This window comes from Amblyraja radiata, chromosome 6 (assembly GCF_010909765.2).
Source record: "Amblyraja radiata isolate CabotCenter1 chromosome 6, sAmbRad1.1.pri, whole genome shotgun sequence".
Classification (NCBI taxonomy): domain Eukaryota; kingdom Metazoa; phylum Chordata; class Chondrichthyes; order Rajiformes; family Rajidae; genus Amblyraja; species Amblyraja radiata.
The window spans coordinates 103,476,395-103,496,826 of NC_045961.1; the positions used below are offsets into that span (position 1 = coordinate 103,476,395).

General features: G+C 45.7%; 1 long non-coding RNA gene across 1 annotated transcript in view; it reads right to left on the bottom strand.

Annotated features, from left to right (window-relative positions):
* Positions 1-8,024: 8,024 nt before the first annotated feature.
* LOC116974659 overlaps positions 8,025-20,432 on the bottom strand; it is a 28,842-nt gene continuing 16,434 nt past the window's right edge. The window contains exons 2-3 of the long non-coding RNA XR_004412410.1: positions 19,231-19,236; positions 8,025-8,038 (exon numbers count right to left, since the gene is read on the bottom strand). This is a non-coding gene — a long non-coding RNA (uncharacterized LOC116974659). The remainder of the gene's footprint in view (positions 8,039-19,230; positions 19,237-20,432) is intronic.

Below are 20,432 nucleotides of genomic sequence, written 5' to 3' on the forward strand. Positions count from 1 at the left end.
AAAAGGACACGCCTTTAGAATGGAGATGAAGAGTTTCTTTGGCCAGAGGATGGTGAATCTTCGGTCGGCAGTGGAAGCCAAGTCATAGTATTATTTTACTGGATTGTATGCCAATGCATGTTCTCCAGAGATGCTGCCTAACTCACCAAGTTATTCTAGCCCTTTGTCTTTTTTCAACGGTACAGCAGCCAGTTTTTAAAAAGAACATCACGAATTATTCCTGTTTGTGGGGCGGGAAGAGGAAATGGAGCTGTGCCACACTTCAAATAAAAGTCCATTAGTTTACAATGACATTTTCACCTGAATGGCAATGACCTAGTCAAAACTTGTTGGGAGAGTCAAGAACCAGGGGTCACAGTTTAAGAATAAGGGGTAGGCCATTTAGGACTGAGATGAGGAGAAACGTTTTCACCCAGAGAGTTGTGAATCTGGAATTCTCTGCCACAGAAGTGATTTCTGTGATCACAGAAGATTTAGTTCTTATTAGGGCTAAGGGAATCAAGGGATATGGGAAACAAACTGGAACGGGGTACTGATTTTGGACGATCAGCCATGATCATATTGAATGGCGGTGCTGGCTCGAAGGGCTGAATGGCCGACTCCTGCACCTATTTTCTATGTTTTCTATGTTTCTCCCCATATCCCTTGATTCCTTTAACCCGAAGAGCTAAATCTAACTCTTACTTGAAAATAGATTCCTATTAAACAGGAATTCACCTTAAACCTATGTCCTCTGGTTCTCGATTGCTATCTTTAAGAGCCCTATCTAGCTCTCTCTTGAAAGCATCCAGAGAACCTGCCTCCACCACCCTCTGAGGCACAGAATTCCACAGACTCACCACTCTCTGTGAGAAAAAGTGTTTCCTCATCTCCGTTCTAAATGGCTTACCCCTTAATCTTAAACTGTGGCTCCTGGTTCTGGACTCCCCCAACATCGGGAACATGTTTCCTGCCTCTAGCGTGTCCAAGCCCTTAACAATCTTATATGTTTCAATGAGATATCCTCTCATCCTTCTAAAATGTTATAGGACTATGAGATAAAAATGCACCAAACCAGTGTGGGCAATTTAAATTTAGGAGCTAGACTCAGTTCCAGCAACCACAAGGACAAAAGGACAAAGGACATTTATTGTCACATACACCAATTGGTGTTGTGAAATTTGAGTTGCCATTTGCAGCACACCAATAAAAGTAAAACATAGCATTAAAGAATTTAACATAAAACATAACAACATCCCCCCACAATGGTTCCCACTGTGAGGGAAGGCAGCAAAGTCCAGTCCTCTTCCTCTTGTTCATCCATGGTCGGGCCTATTGAGGCCTCCGCAGTCGCCGCGACGGCGGCCCGATGTTTCAAGCCCTCACGCCGGATGATGGAACTCCGGCGTTGGACGAACCCTCTCAGCAGCTTGGAGTGTCTGGAATGGCCGCTTCCTCCCCGGAGACCACGGCTCCCGAAGTCTACAGTCCGCGCTGGTCGGAGCTCCAACACTAGAGATCTCGGCGAGAGATCCCAGGAACCGCGGTGTTTAAAGTCAGCGCCGCCCGCGGCTGGACGCCCGCAGCCACAGCTCCGCGATGTTGGAGTCGGCGGTCTCAGCACTCCGGAGCTTACCGCAAGGCGACCCGGGTAAGGCATCGCCTGCTCCGCGATGGTGCTTCAGCGCTGCGCCGCCGCCGAAGCTGAGGTTCTGGCCGGTCCCGGCAGGAAACGCCGCTCCAGTCCCATTTGGTAGGCTGCGAGGAAGGAGCGGAAATACGGCTTGGAGGAAAACCACATCTCCGACCAGGTAGGGAATGAGAAAAAAAGTGTTGCCCTTCCCACCCCCCCCCCCCCCACCATCCACCCCTCCGCATAAAAAGACTAGAAGACCTCCAAATAAAAACACACTAACACACTAAAAATTAAAAAAAAGGTTGAAAGGACACACAGCTGCAGGCAGGGCAGCATGCAAGGTTGTAGTAAAAATCCATGGTTCACTATTTGGCTCACAGAACATTAGTTCTATCAGTAAATTGGAACATTTAACGACTTCTACACTCAATACACTGACTGGCACATTGGCCATCATCAGTCATGGTATTGAGCATAGAAGTTGGGATGTTGTGTTATGGGCCTGTCCCACTTAGGTGATTATTTTGGTGACTGCTGGCGACTGTCATAGTCATAGCAGGTGGCCGGAAAACCGGCGACTGGACCCGCCTACGACAATGTCTACAACAACCTATCACCTAGTCCACGTCAAGCTACCGACAACCGCCGACCCATTTGGACGTCCACCAACGACAAGCTACAAGGTACGACCCTGTCAGCGACAACTGAAGACAATTCACTCACCGGTAGGTAGTCGCCGATGGAATTCACCAAAGCCAGCACCGGCGACAACCTACATCATCCTGGCAACAACCTACGACAAGCCAACTGCCGCCGAATGTCGCCGAAAAGTTTTCAACATTTCAAACTCCAGCGGCGACCAGAAAAATGCTACGATTCTTTGGGCGACTGAGGAGACGACTCACGGCCATCCAGGCGACACCCCGGCAACCACGTGGCGACAGCCTAGTCGCCTGTAGTCGACTAAAATATCGCCTAAGTGGGACGGGGCATTAGGAATTGTACAAGACGTTGGCGATGCCACGCGTGGAGCACTGTGTTCAGTTTCGAGCCGAAACGTCACCTATTCCTTTTTTCTACAGTCTGACCCGCTGAGCTACACCGGTTTTTTTGTGCCTTATCTTCAGTATTGGTCACCCTGCTATCGGAAGGATGTCATTAAGCTGGAACGATCGGTGTGAAGATTTATGAGGACGTTGCCAGGACTCGAGGGCCCGAGCTACAGGGAGAGTTTGGCCACACTGGCACTTTATTCCTTGGAGCGCAGGAGGCTGAGGGGTGATCTAAAAGAGGTGTATAAAATCACGAGGGGTATTTTTCAAAGTGGACATTTGACAGGTTCTTAAGGCGGCAAAGGTTGCGGGGGGAAGGCAGGAGAATGGGATTGAGAGGGAAAGATAGATCAGCCTCGATTGAATAGCGGAGTTTTTATTGATTGTGTTTTTCAATGTATATGTATATATATATATATATATATATATATATATATATATATATATATATATAAACATAGCACCCGGAGAAAACCCACGCGGATCATAGACATAGACATAGAAAATAGGTGCAGGAGTAGGCCATTCGGCCCTTCGAGCCTGCACCGCCATTCAATATGATCATGGCTGATCATCCAACTCAGTATCCCGTACCTGCCTTCTCTCCATACCCCCTGATCCCTTTAGCCACAAGGGCCACATCTAACTCCCTCTTAAATATAGATAATTAACTGGCCCCAACTACCTTCTGTGGCAGAGAATTCCAGAGATTCACCACTCTCTGTGTGAAAAATGTTTTTCTCACCTCGGTCCTAAAAGATTTCCCCTTTATCCTTAAACTGTGACCCCTTGTTCTGGACTTCCCCAACATCGGGAACAATCTTCCTGCATCCTGGATATATATATCTGTGTGGATAAGTGTATATATGCGCACACTGAATTTTTTTTCTCATTTATTATACTGTTTACAGTGTACTATGTTTACATATTCTGTTATGCTGCTACAAGTAAGAATGTCATTGTTCTATCTGGGACAATAAAACACTCTAGACTCTTTAGACTCGATGGGCCGAATGGACCCTCTGCTCCTATGATTTATGGATGACTATTAATTGCCCTCTCAGGGGCTAATTAGGGGTGGACTATAGCAGTTGGACATACCCACATCTCTCGAGCGGCAAAGATGGCAGAAAAAGAGCCGGCCACATTTCCGGACTCCCAGCAATTTCCAGGATTCCCAGCTGCACATCTCCAGATTCAGGGACAGTTTCTTCCCGGCTGTTATCAGGCAACTGAATCATCCTGCCACACTTGAGCAGTCCTCAAGATTCAAGAGAGTTTATTGTCATGTGTCCCAGATAGGACAATGAAATTCTTGCTTTGCTTCAGCACAACAGAATATTGCAGGCATAAATAATACAGAACAGATCTGTGTGTCCATATACCATTGAATATACACAGACACACACACACACATAAATAAGCATATAAAGTGCAGTAGGCTAATTAAAGTTCAGATTTTGTTTGAGTTGAGTTTAACAGTCTGACGGCTGTGGGGAAGCAGCTATTCCTGAACCTGGTTGTTGCAGATTTCAGGCTCCTGTACCTACTATATACCTCTTTAGTGACCCTCGGACTACCCTTGATCGAAACGTTATTCCCTCATCATGTATCTGTACACTGTGAATGGCTCGATTGTAATCGCGTACCGTCTTTCCGCTGCCTGGATAGCGCGCAACAAAAAGCTTGTCACTGCGCCTCAGTATATGTGACAATAAACTAAACTGAAGCGAAAATGAACTGAATTCCAGTAGCCGCAGCGTACCTTCATTGACTGCAAAGGTCCATACAGCATTATTAAAACACTATCTAACTCCCTGCTGTACAGGTTGAGAGGGTGCTTGCCGACTGAAGGTGTTAATAGGCAGGCAGGCAGGCAGGACTGCCATCTTCCCCCGGTCCCTGACGTAAATTGCAGATGAAAGATGGGACAAGTTATGACAGGGATAATTCATTTTCACATCCCCTGCAGACCTCGGCCACAGCTCAGCTCCTGGTCTACCCACACATTCCAGAACCCACCTGGGAGCGAGATAAATCACCACCTGCGCCGGGGCTGAATACATTTCATTTGCAAAATCGCTTCTTCAAAGAACAAAGATATTTCTCCTGAAGTATTTGATTTACAGGCTGGTTGAGCATGAATGATTGATGTGTGCGTGTGGCTGGCAATCTCCACACTGCCTAAGCAAACACCACCACCACTTCTTTTGATATAATTAGCAAATGCCCCGACCGTTAATATATCCCCTGCCTCGCTAAGAATGTGCTTCTGATTATTATATCTCCCTGCAACTTTTACGCTGCTTTCAAGCTCCTCAAATACTCAAACACGGCTCAGAATTTACACATAATATTTCCTCAATCCAGTTCAGTTAGTTTACTGTCACATGTACTGAGGTACAGTGAAAAGCTTTTGTTGTGTGCTAACCAGTCAGCGGAAAGACAATACATGATTACAATCGAGCCGTCCACAGTGTACAGATACATGATGACATTTAGTGCAAGTTAAAGCCAGCCAGGTCCGATCAAAGATAGTCCGAGGGTCACCAAAGAGGTAGATGGTAGTTCAGCACTGCTCTCTGGTTGTGGTAGGATGATTCAGTTGCGTGATAACAGCTGGGAAGAAACTGTTCCTGAATCTGGAGGTGTGCGTTTTCACACTTGTCACTGAATCTGAATTTAAGAGTGTTTTATTGCCATATGTCCCAGATAGAACAATGAAATTCTTACTTGTAGCAGCACAACTGAATAACAGAATATGTAAGCATAGTACACTGTGCTAAACTGAAGGTTGTATCTGTACAATGTGGATGGCTCGACTGTAATCATGCATTGTCTTTTGTCTGAAGAAGGGTCTCGACCCGAAACGTCACCTATTCCTTCTCTCCGTCGATGTTGCCCATGCATTCTCCAGCATTTTTTGTTTCCTAGTCTTTTCGCTGACTGGTTAGAACACAAGTTTTAAACTGTACCTCGGTACACGTGACAATAATAAACTAAACTAAACTTACATACTCATCAATTCCTCTAATTCTCCACAGTCCACCGACACTTTACCTTGCACTAAACATTATTCCCTTTATCCTGTATCTGCACACTGTGGACGGCTCGATTGTAATCTTTCCACTGACTGGATAGCAACAAAAGCTTTTCACTGTACCTCGCTACAAGTTTTACAAGTAAACTAAACTAAATTAATAATGCTTCTCACTTTATATTTAGTTTAGTTTAGAGATACAGCGCGGAAACAGGCCCTTCAACCCACCGCCTCACCCGCTGAGTTACTCCAGCATTTTGTATCTACACAGAGATGGTGCCTGACTCACTGAGTTACTCCAGCACTTTGTGTCTATCCCAGTTTAGTTTAGTTTAGTTTAGTTTAGTTTGGCCTGGTTTATTTTAGAGATACAGCATGGGAACAGGCCTCTCGGCCCACCGAGTCCACGCCAATCAGCGATCTCTGTACACTAGCACTATCCTACACACTCTAGGGACAAGTTATAATTTTACCAAAGCCAATTAACCTACAATTAGCCTGCACGTCTTTGGAGTGTGAGAGGAAACCGGAGCACCCGGAGAAAACCCACGCAGGTCACGGGGAGAACGTACCAACTCCGTACAGACAGCACCCGTGGTCGGGATCGGACCCGGGTCCGCGCTGACCATCGATCATTAGTACAATTAACCTGCAAACCCGCACGTCTTTGGGAAGTAGGAGGAAACCCACGCGGTCACAGGGAGAACGTGCAAACTCCACACTGACAGCACGCGAGTTTCAGGATCGAACACGGGCCTCTGGCGCTGTGAGGCAGCAGCTCTACCCGCTGCACCACCGAGCCGCTCTAACATTGCCCTTCAGGACCTCCCGCACATGGAAGATCTTTATTTTTTGGACAATTATTGGCTGGGATTGAAGCCAACGGCATGAAGTGTGTCACGGTGGCGCAGCGGTAGAGTCCCGGGTCCAATCATGGCCGCATGTGCTGTCTGTACGGAGTTTGTACGTTCTCCCCATGATCTTATAGGTTTTTCCTGGATCCTCTGCTTTCCTCCAACACTCCAAAGATCCACAGGTTTGTAGGTTAAATTGACTTGGGTAAAATTGTAAATTGTCCCTAGTGTGTGTGGGATAGTGCTAGTGTATGGGGTGATCGATCGCTGGTCAGCGCGGACTCAGTGTGCCATAAGGGCCTGTCTCCGCGCTGTATCTCTCAACTAAACTAAACTAAACTAAACTAAACTTGGATGGAAGGGGAGGAATCTCCTTGGGACATTTATCAAAATGCAGCCTGTGATATTTCTGGGATATTTCGGCAGCAGTATGTACTTCAGTGGCACATTGGGAAGCAGCTGCCCAGCTTCTCTGCTTCAAAGAAGTTACCCATTGAGTCTTCTACTTTTTATCGAGCACACAAGATTAGAAGTTGTTCAGCCAGAGTTGAACACACATCTCGGCATCTGCGTACAATGGTGTCTGTCTTGTCGCTTCTTGTGCTTCTTGTGCGTGGTGGTGGGAAGATTGGTGGAAACAGGGTCGCGACGTCAACGCTCTTTCCTTGACCCCAGACATTGAGTCATGTGGTGACACCCACATGACGGAAAATGTTGTGGGTACATTTTAAAAACCGTCACTTCAGACAAAGAATGTCCCACAGAGCAGCAAACACTGTCAGAACCTCCAACTGAAGTTACTGTTTAGATCATAGGATCAGAAGTGATAGGAGCAGATTGAGGTAATTCGGCCCATCAAGTCTACTCCACCATTCAATCATGGGTGATCTATCTCTCCCTCCTAACCCCATTCTCCTGCCTTCTCCCCATAACCTCTTACACCTACTAATCAAGAATCTTATTCATCTCTGCCTTAAAAATATCCACTGACTTTGCTTCCAGAGTCTACTGTGGCAAAGAATTTCATAGATTTACCACCCTCTGACTAAAGAAATTCCTCCTCATCTCCTTCCTAAAAGAACATCCTTTAATTCCAAGGTCCTAGACTCTCCCACTAGTGGAAACATGCTCTCCACATCCACTCTAGCCAAGCCATTCAGTATGTTTCAATGAGGACCCATCCTCATTCTTCTAAACTCCAGTAAGTACAGACCCAGTGCCGACAAACGCACATCATAGGTTAGCCTACTAATTCCTGGGATCATCCGTGTAAACCTCCTCTGGACCCTCACCAGAGCCAGTACATCCTTCCTCAGATACGGTGCCCAAAATTGTTCACAATATTCCAAATGCGGCCTGACCAGCGCCTTATAGAGCCCCAACATTATATCCGTTTAGTTTAGTTTAGTTTAGAGATACAGCGCGGAAACAGGCCCTTCAGCCCACCAAGACCGCGCTGACCAGTGACCCCCACACACTAGCCTATCCTACACGTACTTATACCAAGCTCATTAACCTACAAACCTGTACGTCTTTGGAATTTGGGAGGAAACCGGAGCACCTGGGGAAATCCCACGCAGGTCACGGGGAGAACGTACAGACTCCGTACAGACAGCACCCGTAGTCAGGATCGAACCCGGGTCTCTGGCGCTGTGAGGCAGCAACTCTACCGCTGTGCCACCGTGCCACCCAGTACTTACTGCTCTGTGGGAAACTGACACTAGGATTGAGTCACAGAATCATGGATACAGCATGGAAACAAGCCCTTGAGGGAGTGCAGTGTAGGTTCACCAGGTTAATTCCCGGGATGGCGGGACTGTCATATGGCTGAGAGAATGGAACGGCTGGGCTTGTACACTCTGGAGTTTAGAAGGATGAGAGGGTATCTTAATGAAACGTGACAAGGTTTGGACACACTAGTGGCAAGAAACATGTTCCCGATGTTGGGGGAGTCCAGAACCAGGGGCGGCAGTTTAAGAATAAGGGGTAAGGAGATGAAGAAACACTTTTTCTCACAGAGAGTTGTGAGTCTGTGGAATTCTCTGCCTCAGAGGGCGGTGGGGGCCGATTTTCGGGATACTTTCAAGAAAGAGCTTGATAGGGTTCTTAAAGATAGCGGAGTCAGGGGATATGGGGAGAAGGCAGGAACGGGGTACTGATTGTGGATGATCAGCCATTGAATGGCAGTGCTGGCTCGAAGGGCCGAATGGCCTACTCCTGTACCTATTGTCTATTGTCTATTGAACGTTCTTTCATCTTCCATCACAGTGGGGAATGTGCAGTAGTCGCTGTGGTGGATGTTCATGTTAAAATGTATTTTGTGTGTTCTGTTGCGTATTATCAGCATGACTGCGTGGCAAATCAAATTCCTCGTGTGTTGCAAAACATACTTGTCCAATAAAGTATGATTATGATTATGAACTACAGCTTCCACTCCTCGCCATCTCAGTCAAATAATTTCAGTTCAATTGGAAACATTTGCAGCGATGCTTTTTCAGAATGATTCAAGTTGTTACGCGGTCCTGAGATTAGGAGATGAGTTGAAAGGATGCATCCTCTCCATGACCTCACAGGAAGAGCACACGGGATAGTTTCCCTTCGACAGACACAAAATGCTGAAGTAACTCAGTAGGTCAAACACAGTGACACAGTAGTGGAGCTGCTGCCTTCCATAGAAACATAGAAACATAGAAATTAGGTGCAGGAGTAGGCCATTCGGCCCTTCGAGCCTGCACCACCATTCAATATGATCATGGCTGATCATCCAACTCAGTATCCCGTACCTGCCTTCTCTCCATACCCTCTGATCCCTTTAGCCACAAGGGCCACATCTAACTCCCTCTTAAATATAGCCAATGAACTGGCCTCGACTACACTCTGTGGCAGAGAGTTCCAGAGATTCACCACTCTCTGTGTGAAAAAAGTTCTTCTCATCTCGGTTTTAAAGGATTTCCCCCTTATCCTTAAGCTGTGACCCCTTGTCCTGGACTTCCCCAACATCGGGAACAATCTTCCTGCATCTAGCCTGTCCAACCCCTTAAGAATTATGTAAGTTTCTATAAGATCCCCTCTCAATCTCCTAAATTCTAGAGAGTATAAACCAAGTCTATCCAGTCTTTCTTCATAAGACATTCCTGACATCCCAGGAATCAGTCTGGTGAACCTTCTCTGCACTCCCTCTATGGCAAGAATGTCCTTCCGGCGTCATGGTCCCGGGTTCGATCCCCACTCCAGGTACGGAGTTTGTACGTTCTCCCTGCGACCCGCGTGGGTTTTCTCCGGGTGCTCCGGTTTCCCCCCCACACTCCAAAGACGTACAGGTTTGTAGGTTAATTGGCTCGGGTGTCAATTTATAAGTGACCCTAGCGTGTGTAGGATAGTGTAGGTGTGCAGGGATGGCCGGTCGGTACGGACTCGGTGGGCCGAAGGGCCTGTTTCCGCGATGTATCTTTAAAACTTTAAAAATAAAAAAAAACATTTCTGGAGAATAGCACTAGGTGATGTTTTGGGTTGCGACGGGACTCGTCTTCAGACGGAGTTTCCACTAATCGCATTCCCGTATCCCTCCTTTAACACCTCTTCCCCAGCCCAACAATGGGATGGCACGGTGGCGCAGCGGTAGAGTTGCTGCCTTACGGACCTTCCAGCGCCAGAGAGACCCAGGTTCGATCCCGACTACGGGCACTGTCTGTACGGAGTTTGTACGTTCTCCCCGTGACCTGCGTGGGTTTTCTCCGAGATCTTCCGTTCACTCCCACACTCCAAAGACGTGCAGGTTTGTAGCGCTGTAGCTCCAAACTCTCGACTCTAAACAATGGGCCATCATGGGCTCCACCCTTCCTGAGGTCATCTGTTGCCGGCCCCAACTTGTTCTGGCCTCTTCCTACCTCCAGTTCCCTCCCCCCCACTACTTTCAATCTGATGAAGGGTCCCCACCCAAAACGACACCCATCACTTTTCTCCAGAGAAGCTGCCTGACCGGCAGAGTTACTCCAGCACTTTGCGTACATCTATGAATAAACTTCCTGAAGATTTAAGACTTGCCTCGACTTTGACCACTTTTAAAACAAGACTGAAAACTTTTATGTTTACTTTAGCTTTCAGCTAAATCTTAACTACATTACACTATTAACTTTTGCACTTTTAAATTGCATTTTTAACTTTTAATTCTTCTATTTTATTTCATTTTATTATTTCATTTTATTGTATGACATGTTTTTATGTGAAGCACTTTGAGTCTGCCTCGTGTATGAAATGTGCTATATAAATAAAGTTGCCTTGCCTTGCCTTGCCTATGATATAAACCAGCATCTGCAGTTCCTTCCTATGTGTTTCCCTTCACTTATTGGTACGATACGGTGGCAGCTATAGACAATAGACAATAGACAACAGGTGCAGGAGTAGGCCATTCGGCCCTTCGAGCCAGCACCGCCATTCAATGTGATCATGGGTGATTTAACCTTGTGAACCTACGCTGCACTCCCCCAATAGCAAGAATGTCCTTCCTCAAATTTGGAGACCAAAACTGCATACAATACTCCAGGTGTGGTCTCACTAGAACCCTGTAGAACTGCAGAAGGACCTCTTTGCTGCTATACTCAACTCCTTTTGTTATGAAGGCCAACATACCATTCACTTTCTTCACTGCCTGCTGTACCTACATGCTTACTTTCATAGACTGGCGATCAAGGACCCCCAGATCCCGTTGTACTTCCCCTTTTCCCAACTTGACGCCATTTAGATAATAATCTGCCTTCTTCTTCCTGTTTCTGCTATTTTGCTAAACTATTCAATCCCTGGAACAGAATATAATAACAGGATATAGAATGTAGAACATGGAACATAGTACAGTACAGGAGTAGGCCCTTTGGCCCACAATATCTGTACTCGCTAGAATTTAGAAGATTGAGGGGGGATCTTATAGAAACTTACAAAATTCTTAAGGGGTAGGACAGGCTAGATGCAGGAAGATTGTTCCCGATGTTGGGGAAGTCCAGAACAGGGGGTCACAGTTTAAGGATAAGGGGGAAGTCTTTTAGGACCGAGATGAGAAAAACATTTTTCACACAGAGAGTGGTGAATCTGTGGAATTCTCTGCCACAGAAAGTAGTTGAGGCCAGTTCATTGGCTATATTTAAGAGGGAGTTAGATGTGGCCCTTGTGGATAAAGGGATCAGGGGGTATGGAGAGAAGGAAGGTACAGGATACTGAGTTGGATGATCAGCCATGATCATGTTGAATGGCGGTGCAGGCTCGAAGGGCCGAATGGCCTACTCCTGCACCTATTGTCTATGTTTCTATGTTTCTATGTCTGTACCAAACATGATGCCAAGACCAATTTCCCTCTGCTTGCATATTACCTATATCTCTCTCAATTCCCTGCATATCCATGTGCATATCCAAAAGCATCTTAATCTATCGTATTGAACGATTAGTACGGGTGTCAAGGGTTAAAGGGAAAAGATAGGAGAATGGGGTTGAGAGGGAGAGATAGATCAGCCATGATTGAATGGCAGAGTAGACTTGATGGGCCGAATGGCCTAATTCTTCTCCTATCACTTATGAACTATGAACCTATCTAACTATGAATTATTAAATATGAACCTCTAGGTAGCACAGTGGCGCAGCGGTAGAGTTGCTGCCTTACAGCGAAAGAGACCCCGGTTCGATGCCGACTACGGGCGCTGTCTGTACAAAGTTTGTACGTTCTCCCCCGTGACCTGCGTGAGTTTTCTCCGAGATCTTCGGTTTCCTCCCACACTCCAAAGACGTGCAGGTCTGTAGGTTAATTGGCTTGGTAAATGTAAAACTGTCCCTAGTGTGTGTAGGATAGTGTTAATCTGCGGGGATCGCTGGTCGGCGCGGACCCGGTGGGCCGAAGGGCCTGTTTCCGCGCTGTATCTCTTAAACTAAACTAAACTTATGAATGATAGCTCAGCCATAATTGAATGGCGGAGTAGACTTGATGGGCCGAATGGCATAATTCTGCTCCTATAACTTATGAATTTATGTATCTGCATCTACCTCCACTCCCAGTACATTTAGAATGATACGGGGCAAATCCGGGCAGGTAGGATTTCAGCTTAGAAGGGGCATCTTAGTCAGCATGCACGAGATGGGCCGAAGAGCCTGTTTGACCCACATTAAATCAGCACCAACTATTACTGCCAGTCTTTTCATGTATAAGTGGTGTAGACAACTATTCTTTTTGCAATGATTATGTTTTTTGGGCTATTTTTGCATTCCTTTGATCACAATGATGTTGATTGAAGAGGGGAGAGCAGCTGTGAGGGCGAGCATAGGGGTGAACGCAACTTCAGGTTGTTTGCAGTTATGAAGATAAAATAGATCAGCCTTCAATTACAAGAGATCATAATCATCATGTGTGTGTGTGTGTGTGTGTGTGTGTGTGTGTGTGTGTGTGTGTGTGTGTGTGTGTGTGTGTGTGTGTGTGTGTGTGTGTGTGTGTGTGTGTGTGTGTGTGTGTGTGTGGGTGTGTGTGTGTGTGTGTGTGTGTGTGTGTGTGTGTGTGTGTGTGTGTGTGTGTGTGTGTGTGTGTGTGTGTGTGTGTGTGTGTGTGTGTGTGTGTGTGTGTGTGTGTGCGTGTGTGTGTGTGTGTGTGTGCGAGTGTGTGTGTGTGTGTGTGTGTGTGTGTGTGTGTGTGTGTGTGTGTGTGTGTGTGTGTGTGTGTGTGTGTGTGTGTGTGTGTGTTGTGTGTGTGTGTGTGTGTGTGTGCGAGTGTGTGTGTGTGTGTGTGTGTGTGTGTGTGTGTGTGTGTGTGTGTGTGTGTGTGTGTGTGTGTGTGTGTGAGTTAGTGTGTGTGTGTGTGTGTGTGTGTGTGTGTGTGTGTGTGTGTGTGTGTGTGTGTGTGTGTGTGTGTGTGTGTGTTTGTGTGGGTGTGTGTGTGTGTGTGTGTGTGTGTGTGTGTGTGTTTGTGTGGGTGTGTAATTACTGATTTTTCTCACTTCTCCTTTCGAAATAATTCAAGAATTTCTCGAAACAACTTTTAGATTTGATCCTACGCTCGCACCTAATCGCTTTCTCTCTTTGAAAGGAAGTAGCTGCCTGCCCACAAGTGGTAGTTTTCACTGAGGTACCTCAACTGATTACTGGTGAGGTCTCGACGCACGCTGTCTTCGACGCTGACTAGCTGGGCTGGAGGGGAAGGGAATCTTTTTGACGATGCTTGCTTTAATGCGCCCACTAATCCTCATGGCTACAATCTCGTCTCTAGCAGGTAAATATGATCCTACTACTCTGACTGTTGCATCTTACGTGTGGCACGGTGGCGCAGCGGTAGAGCTACTGCCTTACAGCGCCGAGACCCGGGTTCGATCCTGACTACGGGAGTTTGTCTGTACGTTCTCCCCGTGACCTGCGCGGGTTTTCTCCGGGATCTCCGGTTTCCTCCCACACTCCAAAAGACACACAGGTTCTTAGGTTAATTGACTTCGGTAAAATTGTAAAATGTCCCTAGTGTGTAGGATAGTGTTAGCGTGCGGGGATTACTGGTCGGCACAGACTCGGTGGGCCAAAGGGCTTGTTTCCACGCTGTATCTCTAAACTAAACTAAAGTAAACTATCTAATTCACGAGTGGGTGAAATGTTACCGTCTGTTGTCACTGTTTGTTGCTTGGAATGTTATGGAATGGAAAGGGGTTAAATTAATCTCTACGTCACCAGAGAGAAAAAATTGGGATTTATATCTTATATGCATTCCACAAAAATATCTCCAGATACAATCCACCAGACTCAGGAACAGCTTCTCCCCCCTCTGTTATCAGGCTTCTGAATAGGCCCTCCATAAGCTAGGGTGCTGTGTGAATCACCTCTACCCCATTGCGGACATTGGACTTTGTCTGTGGAAATGATGCTCTACAAATGCTGAGAACTGTATCCCAGTTGCCTGATAATATCTCATCACCAACTCGAGAGCAATCCTGACCTCCCATCTACCTCATTGGAGACCATATAATATAACCATATAACAATTACAGCACGGAAACAGGCCATCTCGACCCCTCTAGTCCGTGCCGAACACATAATCTCCCCTAGTCCCATATACCTGCGCTCAGACCATAACCCTCCATTCCTTTCCCATCCATATAACTATCCAATTTATTTTTAAATGATAAAAACGAACCTGCCTCCACCACCTTCACTGGAAGCTCATTCCACACAGCTACCACTCTCTGAGTAAAGAAGTTCCCCCTCATGTTACCCCTAAACTTCAGTCCCTTAATTCTCAAGTCATGTCCCCTTGTTTGAATCTTCCCTACTCTCAGTGGGAAAAGCTTTTCCACGTCAACTCTGTCTATCCCTCTCATCATTTTAAAAACCTCTATCAAGTCCCCCCTTAACCTTCTGCGCTCCAAAGAATAAAGCCCTAACTTGTTCAACCTTTCTCTGTAACTTAGTTGCTGAAACCCAGGCAACATTCTAGTAAATCTCCTCTGTACTCTCTCTATTTTGTTGACATCCTTCCTATAATTAGGCGACCAAAATTGTACACCATACTCCAGAATTGGCCTCACCAATGCCTTGTACAATTTTAACATTACATCCCAACTTCTATACTCAATGCTCTGATTTATAAAGGCCAGCACACCATTAGACCCTTAGACCATCATTAATCGGACTTTATCTTGCACTAAATGTTATTCCCTTTATCCTGTAACTGTACACTGTAGACGGCTCTATTGTAATCATGTGTAGTCTTTCTGCTGACTGGATAGCACGCAACAAAAACAGCTTTTCAATGCCCCTCTGTCCATATGTCAGAGGAGCAGGAGCAGGCCATTCGGCCCATTGAGTCTACACCATTCAGTCATGGCTGATCTCTCTTTCCATCTCAACCCCATACTCCTGCCTTCTCCCCATAACACTTGAGTTTGAAAAAAAAGCTTTTCGCTGCTCCTCGTTACACGTGACAATAACTAAACTAAATCTATTGTACAAAATGCTGGAGTAACTCAGCGGGACAGGCAGCATCTCTGGAGAGAAGGAATGGGTGACATTTTGGGTCGAGACCCTTCTTCAGATTTGTGCCTGAGTTTGGCTTGATTGTATTTATGTGTAGTATTGGCTGGAGAGAATGCTAAACAAAGCTTCTCACTGTGCCTTGGTATACGTGATAATAATGAAACTAAATCTAAAGATATATTGAACGAGTTTAGCAATTTAAAAAGATTTGGGTTGTGTATAGTTTCTCAATATCATTTATTTATATCTAAATTGCCATCTAAATACATTAGATTTTTAAACTCCAGAACGGAATACAATATTCTAAATGTGGTCTCACTAACGTCTTATACAACTCCAATAACTCACTAGAGTGAATAACTGCCAAAGTTCATCACTATCGAGGAGTACAAGTGCAGGGTTCCTTGAAGGTCGAGTCGCAGGTAGATAAGGTGGTCAAAAAGGCTTTTGGCACTTTGGCCATCATCAGTCAGAGTATTTGAGTATAGAAGTTGGGAGGTCATGTTGCAGTTGTACAAGACGTTGGTGAGACCGCATTTAGAATATTGTGTTCAGTTCTGAGCACCATGTTACAAGAAAGATATTGTCAAGCTCGAAAGGGTTCAGAGAAGATTTACGAGGATGTTGCCAGGACTAGAGGGTGTGAGCTATAGGGAGTGGTTGAGCAGGCTGGGTCTCTATTCCATGCAGCGCAGGAGGATGAGGGGTGATCTTATAGAGGTGTATAAAATCATGAGTGGAATAGATCGGTAGATGAGGGGTGATCGGGTAGAGTTTCTTGCCCAGAGTAGGGGAATCGTGGACCAGAGGACATAGGTTCAAGGTGAAGGGGAAAAGATTTTAAAATAATCTGAGGGGTAACATTTTCACACAGTGGGTGTATGGAACGAGCTGCCAGAGGGGGTAGTTAAGGCTGGGACTATCCCATCGTTTAAGAAACAGACAGGCACATGTTTCCGAACGGCCTGTTTCCACATTGTATCACTCTATGACTTTGACTAGACTATATTATCAAGGCTTTTAAATATATTTTCAAATAAACCAATTAACATTAGAACGTAATGAGCAACTTTCTATGATTAGGTTGATGCCTTACTTAATTGTTAACAAATAAATTAATTACATAACTTACATGATTAATTGCTTAATAATATCAGATGGTAAACCTATCGGCGCATAATCAATAAGTTTACAAAATTATGTCTTTATGTAATTAATCATTTGCCCGATTCATTATTTTTTTATCAGAATCTGTTCATTTTCAATTCATTTTATGTTAAATTATGCTGAAATTAAATGCGCAAATCTGACAACTTTTACGGACAGTAGTTCTTGATTTAAGCAATGGTTTAGTTTACTTTGGAGATACAGTGCGGAAACAGGCGTTCCGGCACGCCGAGTCTGCACCGACTAGCGATCCCCACACATTAACACATTAACACTATCCTACGCACACTAGGGACAATTTACACGTACACCAGGCCAATTAACCTACAAACCTGTACGTCTTTGGAGTGTGGGAGGAAACTGAAGATCTCGGAGAAAAGCCACGCGGGTCACGGGGAGAACGTACAAACTCCGTACAGACAGCACCCGTAGTCAGGATCGAACCCGGGTCTCTGGCGCTGTAAGCTCTGTGGGGCATGTCATGGTGTTCCAGGGAAGGATATTTTTCAGCTGAAAATAGTCTAGACTCTACTGCACCATTCAATCATGGCTAAACTATTTTTCTCTCTCAACCCCATTCTCTCCGCAATCTTTGACTCCCATCCCAATTAAAAACCTCTCAATCTATGCTTTAAAAATACCCAATGTCTTGGCCTCCACAGCCATCTGTGGCAATGAATTTCACAGATTCACCACTCTGGCAAAAGAGATTCCTCCACATCTCCATTCTAAAGGTACGTCCTTTAACTCCAAGGCTGTGCCCTCTAGTTCTGGACTCTCCCACATTGAAATATCCCTTCCACTTCCACTCCAGCCAGGCCTTTCATTGTTTGAGATAGTTGATGTCATAGAAATATGCAGCACGGAAACAGGCCCTTCAGCCCAACTTGCTCATGCTGACCAAGATGACCATCACACTTGTCCAAGCATATCTCTCTACATCATTCCTATCCAGATACCTGTCCAAATGTCTACACTTGTTTTACTGTTGATGTGTTGATGTGTTGGTTTTAATTTCCAAAGTTCTCTCAGTTTGGAGAAGCTTCCAAAACTCCAGGCCAGTTAGTTAGTTAATGTTTAGGAGAGAACTGCAGATGGTGGGTTAAAGCAAAGATAGACTCAAGAGGTTGGAGTAACTCAGCGGGTCAGGCAGCATCTCTAAAGGAAAGGAATAGGTGACGTTCACCTATCCTTATCCTCCAGAGATGCTGCCTGACCCGCTGTTCATAAGTTCATAAGTGATAGGTGCAGAATTAGGCCATTCGGCCCATCAAGTCTACTCCGCCATTCAATCATGGCTGATCGATCTCTCACTCCTAACCTCCTACTCGCTAGAATTTAGAAGACTGAGGGGGGATCTTATAGAAACGTACAAAATTCTTAAGGGGTTGGACAGGCTAGATGCAGGAAGATTGTTCCCGATGTTGGGGAAGTCCAGAACAAGGGGTCACAGTTTAAGGATAAGGGGGAAATCTTTTAGGACCGAGATGAGAAAACATTTTTCACACAGAGAGTGGTGAATCTGTGGAATTCTCTGCCACAGAAGGTAGTTGAGGCCAGTTCATTGACTATATTTAAGAGGGAGTTAGATGTGGCCCTTGTGGCTAAAGGGATCAGGGGGTATGGAGAGAAGGCAGGTACAGGATACTGAGTTGGATGATCAGCCATGATCATATTGAATGGCGGTGCAGGCTCGAAGGGCCGAATGGCCTACTCCTGCACCTAATTTCTATGTTTCTATTCTCCTGCCTTCTCCCCATAACCCCTGACACCCGTACTAATCTTGAATCTATCTATTTCTGCCTTAAAAGATCCACTGACATGGTCTCCACAGCCTTCTGTGAGGGACTGCAGGGGTTATTTGAAATTAGAGAAATCAATGTTCATACGCTGGCTTGTAAGCAGCCAAGCGAAATATGAGGTATCATTCCTCCAGGTGGCATCACTCTGGCAATGGTGGAAAGTTATTTGAGTTCTCTTGAGAAGTTAATTGTTGCGGATAAAGGGGAAATGATGGATGTTCTGTACTTAGATTTCCAGAGACATTGATAAGATGCCGTATGAAAGGTTATAGTGGATAATAAAAGCTTATGGTAGAGGAGGTAAGATTGAATGGCTAACAGAGAATAGGCAGAAAAAATGGGCAGCACGGTGGCGCAGAGGTAGAGCTGCTGTCTTACAGCGCCGGAGACTCGCGTTCCATCCTGACTACGGGTGCTGTCTGCATGCCGTTTTTACCAACTCTCTGTGACGGCGTGGGTTTTCTCCAGGAGCTCCGGTTTTCTCCCACACTCCAAAGATGTACAGCTTTGTAGGTTAATAGTCTTCTGTAAATTATCCCTGGTGTGTGTAGGATAGTGTCAGTGTGCGGGGCGATCGCTGGTCAGCGCGGACCGTGTCGGCCGAAGCGCCTGTTTCCGCGCTATATCTCTAAAGTAACGTCTGAAAGTCACAAAGTGCTGTAAATAAATGGCCACAGTGCACAAAATAGGAAGATTGAAAAAGGGTCGCGACCCAAACCATCACCTACCCACGTTCTCCAGAGATGCTGCCTGACCCACTGATCCAACACTTCTTTTCTTGGTTTGTAAATTTGAATCTGCAGATGTTGCCAGGACTAGATGGTCTGAGCTAAAGGCAGAGGTTGAGTAGGCTGGGTCTCTATTCCTTGGAGCGCAGGAGGATTAGGGGTGATCTTATAGAGGTGGACAAGATCATGAGAGGAAAAGATCGGGTAGAGTCTCTTGTCCAGAGTAGGGGAATCGAGGACCAGAGGACATAGGTTTAAGGTGAAGGGGAAAAGATTTAATAGGAATCTGAGGGGTAACTTTTTCACACAAGGGATGGTGCGTGTATGGAACAAGCTGCCGGAGGAGGTAGTTGAGGCTGGGAACTATCCCAACATTTAAGAAATAGTTAGTCAGGTACATGGATAGGACAGGTTTGGAGGGATATGGACCAAACACAGGCAGGTGGGACTAGTGTAGCTGGGACATTGTTGGCCGGTGTGGGCAAGTTGGGCCAAAGGGCCTGTTTCTACACTGTATCACTCTATGACTCTATGTACAGTATGTATGTAATGTTTGAATGAGTGTGTATGTATGTATGATGTATGTTTAGATTAGATTAATTTAATTTAGTTTAGTTCAGAGATAATGCACGTAAACAGTCCTTTGGCCCGCCGAGCCCGCACCAACCAGCGATCCCCGCACACTAACACTATCCTACACACACTAGGGACAATTTACACTTATACTAAGCCAATTAACCTACAAACCTGTACGTTTTGGGAGTGTGGGAGGAAACCGAAGATCTCGGAGAAAACCCACGCAGGTCACGGGGAGAACGTACAAACTCCGTACAGACATGCGCCCATAGTTGGGATCGAACCCGGGTCTCTGGCGCTGCCAACGCTGGAAGGCAGCAACTCTACCGCTGCGCCACCGTGCAACCCTATATATGTATGTATGTAGTTATATATGTATGTGTATATATAGATAAAATTAGTCTGAAGAATGGTCTCGACCTGAAACATCACCCATTCCTTCTCTCCAGAGACGCTGCCTGTCCTCCAGAGTTACTCCAGCAGTTTGTGTCTACCTTCGATTTAAACCAGCATCTGCAGTTCTTTCCTGCATATATACAGTATATATTGAACATCTTTGTTTTCAGAGTACTATGTTTACAGAAGAAAATAAGTGATAGGAGTAGAATTAGGCTAA